This window comes from Arachis hypogaea, chromosome 20 (genome assembly GCF_003086295.3).
Source record: "Arachis hypogaea cultivar Tifrunner chromosome 20, arahy.Tifrunner.gnm2.J5K5, whole genome shotgun sequence".
Classification (NCBI taxonomy): Eukaryota; Viridiplantae; Streptophyta; class Magnoliopsida; order Fabales; family Fabaceae; genus Arachis; species Arachis hypogaea.
Genome location: NC_092055.1, coordinates 118,988,710 through 119,004,916, shown reverse-complemented (window position 1 = coordinate 119,004,916; position 16,207 = coordinate 118,988,710). Strand labels below are relative to the sequence as shown.

Genomic DNA, 16,207 nt, shown 5'->3' with positions numbered 1-16,207 from the left:
CCCACGAAAAAAATTAATTTTTCCGACAGACTTATCGACGAATTTTTGTTTCCATCTGTAATTTATACTAATTCATTTTTTTTATTTTCCGACAAAAAATCCCTCTGAAATTTTGTCTGTATTTCCGTGGGATAAATCCGTCGGAAATATCTGTCTGTAATAACTAGTTTTCTAGTAGTGAATGATGTTAACGACCTTCAAAGTCTCTTACGTGTTAGAATAAGAGGACATCCCAAAAATAGATTGGGATCGAATATGGAAAAAATGATCGCAAATGCATCAAAGAAAAAGTAAAAAGGTAGCTCTAAGTGAGGTAACATTGATTTTCTTTTGATTAGGCAAAAATGTGTTTGTGCATGTTAGTACATTCGCTAATATATGATTTACTTTTTTTTAACCTTTTAAATGGTGGATCGATGATTTAGTCAAACTCTAGCCATTATCATGAATAGGATATGAATTATCCTAAAGAGAATATGATGCACTATGATAGAAGTTTCGCTGTTTAGTAAAATAAATTTCGCTTCATTTATGTTTTACTTATATAATATTTTTTCTTTTGATAAAAATGAGGGTTAAGTTTTTATTTGTATTATGTTTTATTGAATAGTTACTTTTTAGTTTTTTTAATTAGTTTCTGCAATTGTATTGTGGTAAATAATTTAGATGTTTATTAGAATAGATTTCGGTTCATTTGTGTCTAATTCATTTGTATTTTTGCCGTTGCTGATGATGTTTGATAAATACATTCAATCTATTCAGTGTGAACATAGATTCATTCAAATTAATATGATCTCCATATATCCTAGACATTTTTAACAAATAAATCAAAAAAAATTTAAAATTTTTTTTTCAAATATATATATATATATATATATATATATATATATATATATATATATATATATATATATATATTAACATTTACAAGGAGTCAAAGAAGTGTTTGCCTCTTACAATTCTTTACAAAATAGTGTTCAAGAATATCAATAGAAATTCATTACAATTTATAAGATTGAACCTATTTACTTTTATGTCCCCGATGATAATCTACAGAAAAGACTTGAGAGGTTAGCGGATGACTTTGAGATTCTTATGCCTTCAGATCTCTCAATTACTGTCTTTCAATTTATTTATCTTGTCCAAGAGAATAATTGGACCATATTCATGCTTGAAAGCATCAATTTATTCCTACAATTAAAAGAAATTTATTAATATGTATTAATTTAAAAGTACAGGATCAACTATGTTTAAAAATTTGGTCAATACTTAACAACAGTATCAAGTGAACTTCAGTTAATTCACAAATAAACCGAAATTAGCTCAGATTTGAAAAAATAGTCAAAAATACTCAATCATCAATAAAAATACATTGAATTTATTTCTGGATCCAAATGAACTTCAAATAAATTAAGAAATGAATCGAAATTATTTAATGATAGTACCAGAAAAAATCAGAACCAATAAAGATGTTAGCAAAATATTGCAGTGAAAAAGAAAAACTTTATATCCTATCATTCATTAAAAAAGAGAACAAAAATAGTTACAAAGTACTAAACATATCCCTTGACAAAATACGATTAGAGTAATGATTAATGAGTGATAAAAAAAGCACAACCAACACATGTATCGGAAGGGAAATTGTATCTTATTATAAATTATTCAAGTGTATACAACTAACAAATATCAGAGCTATAACTAAATAAACAAGCATACATGAACAAGTTCAGTAAATTCAAGCGAAACAAAATCAAATGAACCTCAATTAAACTAAGAAATGAATTGAAATTACTTAATGAACCAAAATTATTTAATGAAGAGAAACTAAATGAACCTCAATTAAAATGCATCACAACTACTAAAGTCTCATTCGATGCCCTAGTTATAGAGAAAAATAAGAAAAAATTGAATCAAATAAACTCGATCTACTAAATGAACAAACTCGATCCACTAAACCCTAAACCGAACTAGTAGAAATGCAAGAAATGCGAAGGAGAAAATTGAACATAATGACCAAGTAGTTTTATCAGGACCTTGAGGAATTTTTGTTGTTCTATTTCTGTATTTTTTATTGATGATCTCAAATGCAGCACCAGATTTTCCTGTAGTTTTTCGCAAAGAATTTGAAAGATTTTTGAGAGATTTTGAGGGAGATTTCAAATGTCTTTGTTGCAATTTTGAATAGGAGATATGAACGGTTTTTCATATTAGAGCGCGAAACGAGAGGTAACGTTTGTTTCGAGTTTCGGGTGTGTGTTACATGCTCTTTTAATGAGAGTGATTTTTGTTAATGTTAGGCCTACTAAGTTGGACTTGGATGACAATAAGACTTGGATGTATAGCAGATCTATTTGAGTTAATACTTTGCAACCAAACATATTTTCAAATGTAATATGTAAAAGATATTTAGGACCGACTATGCGGTAGAATCCATTGTCATCTCCGACATTGCCATCAACAACCAAACGGATCTACACCACACCATTCCTTATAACTCAGAAATGACTTATTCTTGATTCCATCAACACTTGTCTCTAATCTCTGGAAGATTCTGCTGTTTCTTTCTAACCAAATGTTCCAGATAACCGCACAGAATCCTATCAGCCACCTCTTTCTCTTAGAATTACGACCAGGCACTTCAATCCAACTCTCAAACAGTTCTTTGACAGTCTCCGGAATAGCTCAAGCTCTGTCTGTACCCGTCAACCAAGCACACCACACCTGCCAAGTAAATTCACAACCAAAAAACAAATGGTGCACAAATTCTATTTCTTTTTTACACAAAACACAAATGTTATTGCTATGATGTATGATTCCTAGCTTACTCAGCTTCTCTTTAGTGTTGATCCTGCCTATTAGGACAAACCACGCAGAGAGCTCTACTCTTGGAGGAACCAATCCTCTCTAAATGGCACTAGTAAAGCTGTAGCTTGTGATGTCTTCTGGGAGAATCTCGTTCTGTAGCACCTGCACAAAAGATTTTGTAGAATAGATACATGTTTTATCAAATTTTCATACAATTGTATCATCTCTACTAGGCGACATTCTTACTAGTCACAACCGGTCATAAAGTTGATTGAGCAACTCAAGTTCCCATTGGAATAACTCTCTCCTCCACTGAAAGTTCCACACCCATTCTATCCCATCCCAAAACCCACAATCCCCTACGATATATCCTTGTTAATTTGAAACAGAGAAGAGTCTCGGAAAACTATCTTTCAACAGACCACTTTGTAGCCAATCATCCTCCCAGAAATGAATACGTATGCTATTTTCCACCTCCATAGCCAATCCACTGATCATCATATCTCTCGCATGTGACTCTTTAATATTAAGCTGACAAATATCTTTCCACGGGCCACCCCTTAACAGTAATTCCTGTTTTGACATCATTACAGAAGGGTTCAAAAGATTACAAGAACATACAACCTTCTTCCACAGCGGACAATCTTCATTCGAAAAACGCCACCACCACTTGAACAGAAGCGCCGTATTCCTTAACGCATCCCCCACCCCTAAACCGCTTAACTTTTTTGGGGCTTGCACCATCTCCCATTTCACAAGTGGTATACTGTTATTTCCATCTTCTTTACTCCACAAAAACCTTCTCTGTAGCCCGATTATCTTTTCTGCCACCGCTTTTGGTATTTTGTACAAGTTTAAGTAGTAAACCGGCAGACTATTTAGGACCGATTTTATGAGAACCAGCTTGCCAGCTTTGTTGAGGGACTTGGCTTTCCACAAACTAGGCTTATCTTCCACCTTGTCTATGATCGGTTTCCAGGTCTTCACGAGCCGGGGGTTCGCGCCTAAAGAGATTCCTAAATACCTGATAGGTAAAGTAGCTTCGGCGCATCCCAACAAACCATACATATTCGTCACCCATTCTTGCTTGCAGTTAACCAAAATCAGATTTGACTTGTCAAAGTTAATACTCAGGCCAGACATCCACTCGAAACAACGTAAAAGCCTCTTATAGTTCAATATTATTTCCGTATCTTGTGGGCAAAATAAAATTGTGTCGTCTGCAAATTGGAGATGCGACAATTCTATGTTGTCCCTACCCACCAACAGTGGAGAGATGCGGCCATTCCTGACTGCCTCGCCCACCATCCTATGCAAGACGTCGACAACTAGAACGAACAGAAAAGGAGACAGCGGATCTCCTTGTCTCAGACCTCTCTCCATCCTGAACGGCTTGGATGGTGATCCATTAATCAACACTGACATAGACGCTGTGGTCACACATTCCTTCACCCATGCCCTCCATCTAAGACCAAAACCCATCTTTTGGAGTACCATATCCACAAAGCTCCATCTCACTCTGTCGTAGGCTTTCTGAAAATCTAGTTTGATAATTGCTGCCTGCTTTTTACGCAACTTCAACCATTGGACCGTCTCACAAGCAATGAGTACACCATCGTGTATTTTGTGACCCTTTATAAACGCAGAATGAGTCTCTCCCACTAAACCTGGTATTATTTACCGCATTCTTCTCACCAAGACTTTGGATATCACCTTATAGACACAGCCAACCATACTAATTGGCCTTAAGTCTTTAATTTCCTTAGCTTCCACAAATTTTGGAGCTAGCGCCACCCATGTTACGTTAGCATCTGTTTGTAGCTTCGCACTTTGGAAAAAACCCAAAACAGCTGCAGTAAACTCTTGGCTAATCTCACCCCAACATTTCTTTATGAAATTCATATTGTAGCCATCAATACCTGGCGCTTTACTGGAACCACAATCCCATACTGCCTCACGTACTTCCTCAGGCGATGGCATTACCTCTAACTCCCCTGCCTCCTCCTCATTAATCTGCCTTACCAACCCATCACGGATTCCAACCCTCGGATAATACTCCTGTCGATATAGTTTTTTATAAAATCCTATAATTGCAATTTTTATTCTGGCCTGGTTCCTCACCACTCTGCCATTAATTACCAGGGAGTCGATTCTGTTGTTCCTTCTTCTATCCAATGCTAGGTTATGGAAGTATCTAGTGTTCTTGTCCATATCTCTAGCATGTTGAGATCGAGACATCTGCTTCCAATGAATCTCGTTTCTGGCATACCACTTCGCACAACAAGTCACAAGAGCCTTCCGTCTAGCCTCCAATGTTCCATCATGACTACCAACACTAACCATGTCATCAATCTTCATAATTTCTTCCTCGAACTTATTTATCATGTTGTCAATGTCCCCAAAATTGTCCTTGTGCCATCTCCTCAGTGGAACCGCTAAGGCCTTCAGCTTACCAGTAAACTGTTCATCACCTAATTTTCTCCACTCATCCTTCACCATCCTTAGAAATCCTTCATGTGTAAACCAGGAGTCTAAGCTTCGGAACGGTCTTGGATCCGCACTAAACCTCGCATCTTCTAGAATCAACGGGCAATGATCTGATAGCATTCTAGGTCCTCTTCTCAAACGAGTATCTGGGAACTCCTCAAGCCACTCCACACTGACAAGAACCCTATCTATGCGGCTACAGGAACGACCTCGAAACCATTTGAATTTTCGATCAGTAAGCGGTAAATCCACTAGCTGTAAATCCTGTACCCATTCCTTAAAGTCTTCTGCAGATGCCGGTATACTAGCTGTGCCTTTTCTTTCCTCCAACTTTAGTATCTCGTTGAAATCTCCTATGAAACAAAATGGAACCTGACATAGACCCGCAATATAGCTCAACTCCTCCCACATCATCTGTTTCTCACTCCGGACATGTGCGCCATACACTAAACAGAATGCACAGTTAACGTTATTTTTTTTCAGCACTCCTTGCACACAAAGCCAACCATCTCCTTTATAGCAGTTTAACCGTTTAAATAGCACATCATCCCACATTAATAATAAACCGCCAGAGGCTCCTACTGATTCCACATATTCCCAGCCTACCGTGTCACATCCCCATACTCGAGCAACATCAAATTTGGTCACTACCTCCCTCTTAGTTTCAATTAATCCTAGCATATTCAACTTAAACTTCTTTTTCAACTCTTTTACCATACTCAACTTTCCATCCCCTCCTAAACCTCTAATATTCCAACAACTATAAATCTTTTAAATGAAATTTTACACACCTTTTTATGTTGCTTGGGCCTACTCCTCCTTGCTTTCTCCTTTTGTTTTGCCATCTTTATTTTTGCCGCCATAGCTTCATTATGACTTTGTAAAATCGCCATGATATCTTCTTCTTCTTCATAGAAAACTGCACCAGATACCACAGTTGCCTCTAAGTTGGCCCCCAAGACGCGTCGCAGAATCAGGATGCAGGAGGCTTTCCTGCAATGCGGCGTGAGTAAGGATTGGGGAGCGCTGAAGTGAGCAGCCCAATTCGCAAAGCCCAGCAGAGTTCATGGAGGGATCCGCCCGGCTCGAACCGACTCCCCTGACCAGCCCCTGACCCGATCCATGTCCCTAACTGGTCTCCTGTGGCATTATTGCCCAGCCCATCCGCTTCTCTTTTACTAGCTCATTTTCCCTATGACCCAATAGAAGACAGGACTTGGTACCTTGTGCGTGGGCCTCAGAATTATTAGAGCCCAAACCCACACCTTTCCAGCCTTGTACACTTACCTCTACTCTTTTGGTCCCACTTCCCTCATCAATACATATATCCATTTTTGTTCTTTCCAAATCAACCTTCCCATAATTATCAAATCCCACGCAATCAGCCTCACCATTAATTCTATTAATTCTGAAGGAACCCGTTATCATTTGTATTTGATGCTGTTTTGAATTTCCTTGATTGCACTCGTTCAAAAACATATATGATGTTACCATTCTACCCTTGTCCTCATCTCCCTCATTTTTCCGTTCCATGATGATCTTAGTCATTTTACATTTCGATGCTAGTTCCGACTGTGATTAGTGGCGCGAAATATGATTTTGTTGGCGCCAAAGTTACTGGTGAATGTATCGTTGGCTAAAGCTGACGGCAAATAGATTTAATGAAACACTGCGTTGCACCAATTTACTGTTGGAGTAATCCGACGGTAAATCCGATAGTAACGTGTTATAAGATTCAAACGCGAACCCTTCCTCCCTCATTTGTCCGAGTTCACTCTCTCTGCTCTCTCTCTCTCTCTCTCTCTCTCTCTCTCTCTCTCTCTCTCTCTCTCTCTTCCCTCTGGCTCTCTCTCTCCTCTTGTGCTCTACCGTCGGAGGAGGTGTTGCTGGCGTCGCCATCACCTCCAAAGCCTCTGGTGCCACCACTGCTGGATGTTGTCGCCCCTAGAGCTGTTGGTCACGGCTAGGGAGGTTTGGAACACTACCGTAATTCGTGGTAGCCACTGTCGTCGATGTCGCCATCACTACTGGTATCACCACTGTTCCAGCATCTTGCTGCCACGATCAAAGGTAAGTTTGGTATAGTTTTTTAATTTTATTAAGTTTTTTAGAGTTTAAGATTTTTTGGTAAATAGTTTACGAAATTATTGATTAAATTAGTACAATGAAGTTTTGATTAGGATTTAGTATATATTTTTTTGCCGTTTTTCATATTTTTTGTGACTTTAGAATTTTGTTAGGTATTTTACCAAATTGTTGACTAAATTATGGTAATAGAGTTTGTGGTTAGAGTTTGGTTTGTGGTTTTTAGTTTTCTCAGATTTTGTTGTGAGTAGAGTTTTATTATGTACTTTATTATCAAATTATTGATTAAAATAGGGTAATACAGTTTATGATTAGGATTTCTTATGTTAATTTAACGTAAATAGAAATTATAATTAAGTTAATGTAGGTTAGGTAGGGTGAGATTAACAGTGTTCGACTTTGTGTAGTTTGTTGAATTAAATTAGTTTCACGTGAGTTTAATAAGTTTTCTTTTTCATTAGAACAGTGCTATTTCTCTGAGAATAATTAGATTTTGCTTCTTCCGTATTCTATGTATCGTGTTTCAGGTAGGTTTTCTATCTCTAACTATAATCAATTGTTTAAGTTTTATGTTCGACTTACTTTTCCTAGGATAGAGTTTTAGGACGGAAGTGGGAGAAGGTCGCATAGAGACACCTTCTTGAAACCCTTGTTTGCTAGAAATTGTGGAGTTATAAGGGGTTGCGCATTAGAACAGTTATGATTTGATATGTTATTGAATTTGTGTTTGTTCTAATACATGCTTGTAGTTGTTTCTTTTGTGAAAATTGTTATATTTATTTGATGGATGTCTCTAAGTTAAAGGGAACTTCTGCCAAAATTTCGTGCGATTTGTTTTAAAACTTGTTTGGTTTGCAAAAGATTCTAATAATTTTGGTATTACTTTAATAATTTTGTCTTGTTCGTTGAATTCTAGGGTGTGTGATTCAAAATAATTCCAAGTCATTGTTTGTGGATGTATGATAGAGACAACGGTATATGGGGAGATTAAAACCTGAATTCTTTGAGGGAGTTGACGCGTTACTTGGGCATGTGTTCAGCATGGAACCGTATAGGTTTAAAGGGGTATTTAGGTGTCTGTGTGAAAAGTGTCGGCTGACTAAGTGGTTAGGACCTGCGGATATAACACTTCACCTTTACCGTAACAAGTTCAAAGATGGGTGTTAAATGTGGACGGAGCATGGAGAAGTCGACAAACAGGGAATTAACAGGTCTAGCTTGAATTTCAATAGGCCTGATTGTCGATCAATGAGGGTTCGGGTCGAAAGAGAACTAAACATCGAAGACATAACTTGGGAGGGTAACCAACAAAGATACAACGAGATGGTGTTTGATGCAAGAGGTGTTACGGAGCAAGAAAAAGCTGAACAAGATCCTAACCCAGAGGCAAAGATATTTTATCATCTATTAGAATTTGTTGCGAGACCATTGTTTGAGGGAAGTATTCATTCAGAGTTGTCTGCATGTGTTAGAATGATGACTATTAAGTCGGAGTCAAATTATGTGAAGAGCTTTTTGATAAATGGGCCACTTTTTGCAATGAACTGGTACCTGTTGGAACCTCTGACATCGCACTACGAAGCAAAGAAGTTAGTTTCGAAATTGGGTCTAAAGTCATTGAAAATTGATTGTTGTTTGAATGGGTGCATGTTGTATTACAAGGAGATGCAGACCTAACTGAATATAGATTCTGTAAATCATCGAAGTTCCAAGTCGAGAGAGAACATATTAGTAAATGCTGGTTAAAGAGAGTTCCAATGAAACGAATGCACTACTTGCGTTGATCCCTAGGTTGAAACGATTATATGCATCGACGAGTTCGGTCCCTCACATGACCTCGCATAGTAACAACAAGAGAGATGATGGAACTATGACGCATCCGTCACACGACGAAGCCTGGAAGCATTTTGATCGGGTACATCCTACATTTTCCAGCGAGCTTAGAAATGTTAGATTAGCTTTGTGTTCTGACAGGTTCGCACCAAACTCTAATTTCGGTAACTCGTACTCGTGTTGGCCTGTAGTCGTGACACCTTATAACCTGAATCATGAAATATGCATGAAAGATCTATACATGTTCCTAACTTGCATCATACCTCGTCCTAACAATCCAAAGGCCAAAATAGATGTCTTCTTGCAGTCCTTGGTGGATGAGTTAAAGGAGTTGTGGATTGATGGTGTAGAAACGTATGATATTTCGACGAAGACAAAATTTTAACTACGGGCTGCCTTGATGTGGACCACTAATGACTTTCTTGCATACGGCATGTTGTCAGGTTGGTCTACTTAGGGCAGAATGGCATGCCCCATTTATATGGAGGATATGAAGGCATTTTGGTTGCTAAAGGGCGGTAAGATTTTGTGATTTAATTGCCATCGAAGTTTTTTCGACTATAATCATCTTTTTTGGTGCAACTGGTACTCGTTCAAAAAGAATACAATTGAACACAAAGAGGCACCCAGAAATTTGAGTACTAAGCAAGTTTGGCATCGTGTCAGTAGAATTCCAAAGAACGTCGAAAACTGGGCAGCTTTGAGACCTCTGAAATATGGCAAGAAGCATAATTGGACTAAACAGAGTATATTCTTAGAGTTGCCTTATTGGAGAGACAACTTGATTTGACATTGTCTTGATTTGATACACATTAAGAAAAACATGTTCGATAATATCTTGCACACAGTAATGGATGATGTGCAAACAAAGAATAACGATAACGCACAGTTAGACTTGATGGACATTTGCAGGCGGCCAGATCTGAACTTAAGGAGACTTGATAATGTGCGATGGGCTAAACCAAAGGTGGTGTTCGCTCTAGCAAAGGAACAGAGGCAAAATGTTTATAGGTGGGTTAGGGGATTGAGGTTTCCTGATGGTTACGCCTCTAACTTGAGCAGGTGTGCAAACGTGTCACAAGGTAGGCTTGCTAGGTTGAAGAGCCATGATTGTAATGTTTTCATGGAGTCTTTGCTTCCAGTCACGTTTAGAAAACTTCCAACCAACATCTGAAAATTCCTTACAGAAATAAGTGAGTTCTTTAGGGAGTTATGTGCTACCAAACTTAGCCTTAATGATCTCACAGTCATGGACAGGAAACTGATAAGGAAGAAAACTGACAACACCGTAATTTGGATTCGTAGGGATTCAGGCAGGGTCACTCTGATTAGTTTAGTGTGTTGCACAACATAATTAAGTTAGAGTATTTCTGTCGCACTATGTACAAGGTGTGCGTGTTTAAATGTGAATGACATGATCCAAGGTCGTGACAAGGAACATGAAAGCACAAGGACTACGATATTACTGAAGTTAATATAATCAGGAAATATAGGCACTACGATCCTTTTATTCTACCTCAAAATGCACAACAGGTGTATTTTTTGCCTTATCCGGGTTCATGCAAGTCTAGTTGGGTGGTTATGGTTAACACTAAGGCAAGAGGCCGCATCGAGTCTTATGATAGGACAGAGGGTCAGGAAGTTTACTAGATTGATGACCTAACCCCTTTGAAAATGGTAGTTGATACTAGTGAACCAATTACCTTTAGCTCTACTATTTTGGATGATGATATCATTGACCTTGGATTACAGGGCGACGCACTACCACAACAGGACAATGATCTTGAAGAAGATGGGGTCGACGTGGACGAAGAGGAGGAAGACGAATTCAATGATCAGGAAACAACCTCAAAAGAAGAGGATGATGAACCAAAGAAAAAAGATGATGAATCTAGATAGGGTTACTTTAAATATAGTTTTATGATATGTATAATTCTTTACCAAACATTGACAAGAAGATATTGTAATTAACATTGTTTTAGATATATCAATTACCATATATCATTCCATACTTTTACGTTGTTTGTTTGATATTTCACTTCAAGTTTAAAGCATTATATTAATTATGTTTGTCATCAGGTCAAGCTTTAAATGGACAGAAAACAATTGTGTCTTAAAAAAAAATTATTTCTGTCGGCATTACTGTCAGAATTTACCGACAGTAACAGCCAATAGATTTTTTTTTAAAAATCTCCAAAAAAATGTTTCGTCAGATAAATCCGACAGTAAAATGGTGTGAATGTGCACAACAACATGGTGCCAACGTTACCCTCGGATTAATCCGACGGTAACTATCTATATATTTTTTCATCCTACCCCTATATTCCACATCTAATTCCGACGAAAATTAGCGTCGGACTAGAAAAATCCAACTGTAAGCATTTTCTGGCAAATTTTATACAGTCAAATTTATCTAGAAAATTTGCCGGTAAATCCGACGATATCCGACGAATTTCTTGTAGTTAGGATAGGTTTGCACCCTAGTATAAGTTTAGTGATAAGTAAATGGTCAAATTCGTTCTTGAAAGATTATCCGTTCTCCAAATTGATATCCAAAATTTTTTTTGATCAAATTTGTTATTCAAAATTTTTAGGTTAGTCACATTAGTCTTCCTGTCACTTTCGTTACTGATAGTGTAAGAGTTTAATGATATGACATGTGACGTGACAACACAGTACACACCTCATAGTTCTAATTGGCTGCTAACATGATGATAAGTTTATAAAATTAAATTAAATTAATTCTAAATTAAGAAATTCCAATGCCTCAAGAGCCTCTCAATTTGGGATTAGTTTGGTATAATTTTATAAATTTACTATGTTAGCAGCCAATTAAGACAATTAAATATGTAATATAGTCAGTATATTATCAATTAATGTGTCACATCAGTAAATTTTAACATTGTCAACAATAAAAATGACAAAAAAAAAAACTAATGAAATTAACTTAAAATTATTAAAAGATAAATTTAACTAAAAAAGTCTTTTAAAAACTAATTTAAAAAACACATTATGTTTTAAAAATAAATTTTACCATTTACTCTTATACCAATTCTTTTTACTACCACTAAAATGTTAAGCTTCATTATATTCCATATAATGCATTTATTATAATAGGATGCAGGAGTTTCACATTTCGGAGGAATCAAAACTACTACTGGCCTCTCTTAAATTCCCCGCTTAAACTATAATAATATAAAAACACAGTATTTGCAAAAATATTAACTATTATTGATGAAAAGTACTACTTAGTCTTGGTTTGATAAAAATTTTTGACGAAATACTTGTGTTTTTTAAAAGTTCAAATTTTTTATTTTATATTTGATAAATAAAAAGACCATATATTTATGTTTGCAGCTTTTAAAAGATTAGAATACTTTTAAAAACATTTAAACTGAGCTTTTTAAAATTAGCTTATACTTTTCAAAATTTAAAAATTTAATATAACTTCATATGTTAATTAATTTTTAAATTTAATACTTATATTTATGTCTATTATAATTTTTTTAAATTTTAAAAATTATTTTACCAAATATGATTGATGTTGTTTGTGTTTATTAAAATCTATTTTTAATTTAATTTACTAAATATAAATACTACTATTTTTAAAAAAAAATCATCTTTTAAAAATTAATTTTTATAAACTTTAAAAAATAAAATCTTTACCAAACCTTAATCTCCTAATATTTTTCTTCTTAAAATTATCCTTTGGCATGATACCTCGAAGTTGTTGATTCCTCTCTCTACATTTCTTCGGCAATGCCATCAGGATGAGTGCAAGAGGATATCTTTGTTGGCTCTTTCACCGACTCTCATGCTATTCAAGCTTTTGGGTACTCATTCAAATCAAATGATTCTTTCGCTATTTTGAAGGGGCAGCAACTTTTCTTCTCCACTCATTTTCAAAATAATGTTAAAAACGTGACCTGCATTAATTTACTATGATATTCTTCGATCATTCCCACTAAAAGTTAAAAATAATAATGAAATAATATGGATAGTTGTTCATAATATTTTAATCCTCAGATATCATAATTTGTGGCCAAGACTACTGCATGCAATATGCAAGCCATTTGGCTATAAATAATAGTGAAAATGAAGCTATGAGCACCAAGCAAAGTATCAAACACACATACCAATCAATAAGCAACGAAACAATCCAATTTTTTTTATAAGAGCAGTTTGCAACACCCAACCATAGAAGAGGTTAAAAGAGTTCATACTTCAGAACCATACTACAGAAAAACAACACTAATAAATAACACACCAACACCATTACGCTATAGCACATCAATAACATTGAAACAATGTAAATACTTGGACTTCAAACGGATGTTACACGGTGATGAATCTAACAATTTTTAGTAATAGCATCAAATTTTGATCTATCCAATTCAGTTTAACAAATAAAAATTGATTGAGTAGCGAATCAACAATAAAAAATAGGTGTCGATCTAAAAATCTATTAAAGAGAAAATTCAGAATGAAAAAGAGATGATTACAATGATAAGCGACGAGAGGTTCGTGCTTTTGTAGTTGATAGGCGCGTTAAATGTTCGTTCTCGTTCTATATCATCTAGAGAGAGAGTGGATAAGAATTTCAATGAGAGATTAGGGATGTTCGCGGTGTGGTTTGGTTCGGTTTTTGAGTGAAAAAGTCATCTGATCCGATCGTCTAATTAAATTACGGTTCGGTTTGGTTCGATTTTTTTTATCGAAGTCATCCGAACCAAACCAAACCAATTAAAATCGATTTGGTTTAATTCAGTTTGTTCGGTTTTTTCAATCAATTCAAAAAAATACTACTATACTACTTCACAAAGTCATAACATGATATATTTAGAATAATTTATTTTCTGGAAGAAAGAAATCACTTTTAGACGAATTACCAAACATAATCATAGTATACATTAAAATCAATTCTACAAAAGTTAGAATGCAAACAAAGCTTACCTCTACAATAAGGCCTATTTTAAAAAGTACCCATGACCTCTTCTTTAGACACCAATATAAGAAGTGGAATGAGTGCAAAAGGAATTTGAATTGACTGAACCACATTGTGCCATTCATTCATAGTATCCAATGAACTCTCTGATGTATTAAAAACATTAGCAGCTATCATTGTTCAAACAATAGCACAACTTCTAGTAATCAATGACCTTACCAATTTCTTTATATTTAACTTCAAAAACCCTTTAGTTATGAATTGTCTTGCATATGTTCCTGTAATTGTGCTGCTTTGTCCTGCTGCTAACAAACCAATTCCCTGTATATATAAAATTGGAAACAAAAGTAATAAATCATACTAAATCAGTTCAAAATTATTTTTTATTTTTCTAAAATAACTAATAATAATAATAATAAATCAGAAGCAGTTTCAGATCAAGTTTTCAGATATTATCGGATAACAACAAACAGAACAATAATTTCAGTATGAACAGCAAACAGTACAGCAATTTCAGTAATTCAGTATGAACAACCCAGAAGTAGTTTCAGTAATTCAGTATGAACAGCAATTTCAGTATGAACAACCCAGTGAATGTACATATCGAAACTAAATTGGAGTAAAAATACAACAATCAACAAAAATCAGCAACAAATAAATGAACAATCATCTGGGAGGGGCTGAACGTTGCTAATGGGTTCGCCGGTTCGCGCTGCTGGAAGGGGTTAGGAGGCGCTGCTGGGAGGGGATGCGAGGCGCTGGTTCGGCGGGACTGGGAGGGGCTGGTTCGGCTGGACTGGAAGAGGTTGTGAGGCGTTGGGAGGCGGGGCTGGGAGGGGTTGGGGTAATGGGGCTTCTTCGAGAGAGTAGCTGCGCTAGGTTAGGAGTTAGGAACGTTAGGTTATCCGATGGGGTGGGGTGGGATAATGGTCTAATGGTTTTTATGGTTTTTAAGTTGATTGGTTCGATTCGGTTTGATTAGAATTTTCAGTATCAAAATCAAAAACCAAATCGAACCACAAAAAAACAACCAAACCGAACCACAAAAAAACAGCAAAATATGATTTTATCGGTTTTTTTGATTTTTGGTTTATTCGATTTTTAATTTTTTGATTCGATTGGTCAATTTTATTCGGTCCAGATCGATTTTGAACACCCTTACTTTGCAACACCCAACCATGGAAGAGGTTAAAAGAGTTCATACTACAGAACCATACTACAGAAAAACAAAACTAATAAATAACACACCAACACCACTACGCTATAGCACATCAATAACATTAAAACAATGTAAATACTTGGACTTCAAACGGATGTTACACGGTGACGAATCCAACAATTTTCAGTAATAGCATCAAATTTTAACTCTATTCAATTCAGTTTAGCAAATAAAAATTGATCGAGTAGGTGAATCAACAATAGAAAATAGGTATCGATCTAAAAATCTATTAAAGAGAAAATTCAGAGTGAAGAAGAGATAATTACAATAAGCGACGAGAAATTCGCGCTTTTGTAGTTTATAGGCGCGTTAAAGGTTCGTTTTCGTTCTATATCACTGTTAGACAAAAAATTATTATCACTTAGAAAAAAAAATAATTTGTTTTAAGTAAATAAATATAAGTGTTAGACAAAATATAATTTTTATAAGAAAATTATAAAAAGAAATAATTAGTTACTTGGTAATGTTCCTATATATAATATTTATTTATATCTATTTTAAATTAAGTTAGATCATTTGATAGTTGGTTATTTATTTAAATTTTGAAATTAACAGCAAGCAAGAAGTGCAGGAACAGCTACAAGAAATTCAAATTTCCTGCAAGTGGTGTACAAAGAGTAACTGCCCATTGAGATTAGGCTAGTCTATAAATAGAGCTTTAGGAACACGTTGTAATCAATTTCAGTTCTTCTTGGAAAACACTTAGAGACCCAAAACGCTCTCAGCCCCTTGGCATCACAGAGTAAAATTGGGAATCTTAAGTAATTCCTCTGAACTCAAACACTTGTACTTTGCTTTCTTTCAGTTTTTATTAATAAAATTTCTTTACTTTT

General features: G+C 35.5%; 1 long non-coding RNA gene across 1 annotated transcript; it reads right to left on the bottom strand.

Moving 5' to 3' along the window:
- Positions 1 to 943: 943 nt before the first annotated feature.
- Positions 944 to 15,074, bottom strand: LOC112785260 (uncharacterized). The gene is made up of 3 exons (XR_003194198.3): positions 14,164 to 15,074; positions 12,931 to 13,136; positions 944 to 1,191 (listed from the first exon to the last, which is right to left on the bottom strand). It is a non-coding gene; the product is annotated as an uncharacterized lncRNA (long non-coding RNA).
- Between the last annotated feature and the right edge of the window lie 1,133 nt (positions 15,075 to 16,207).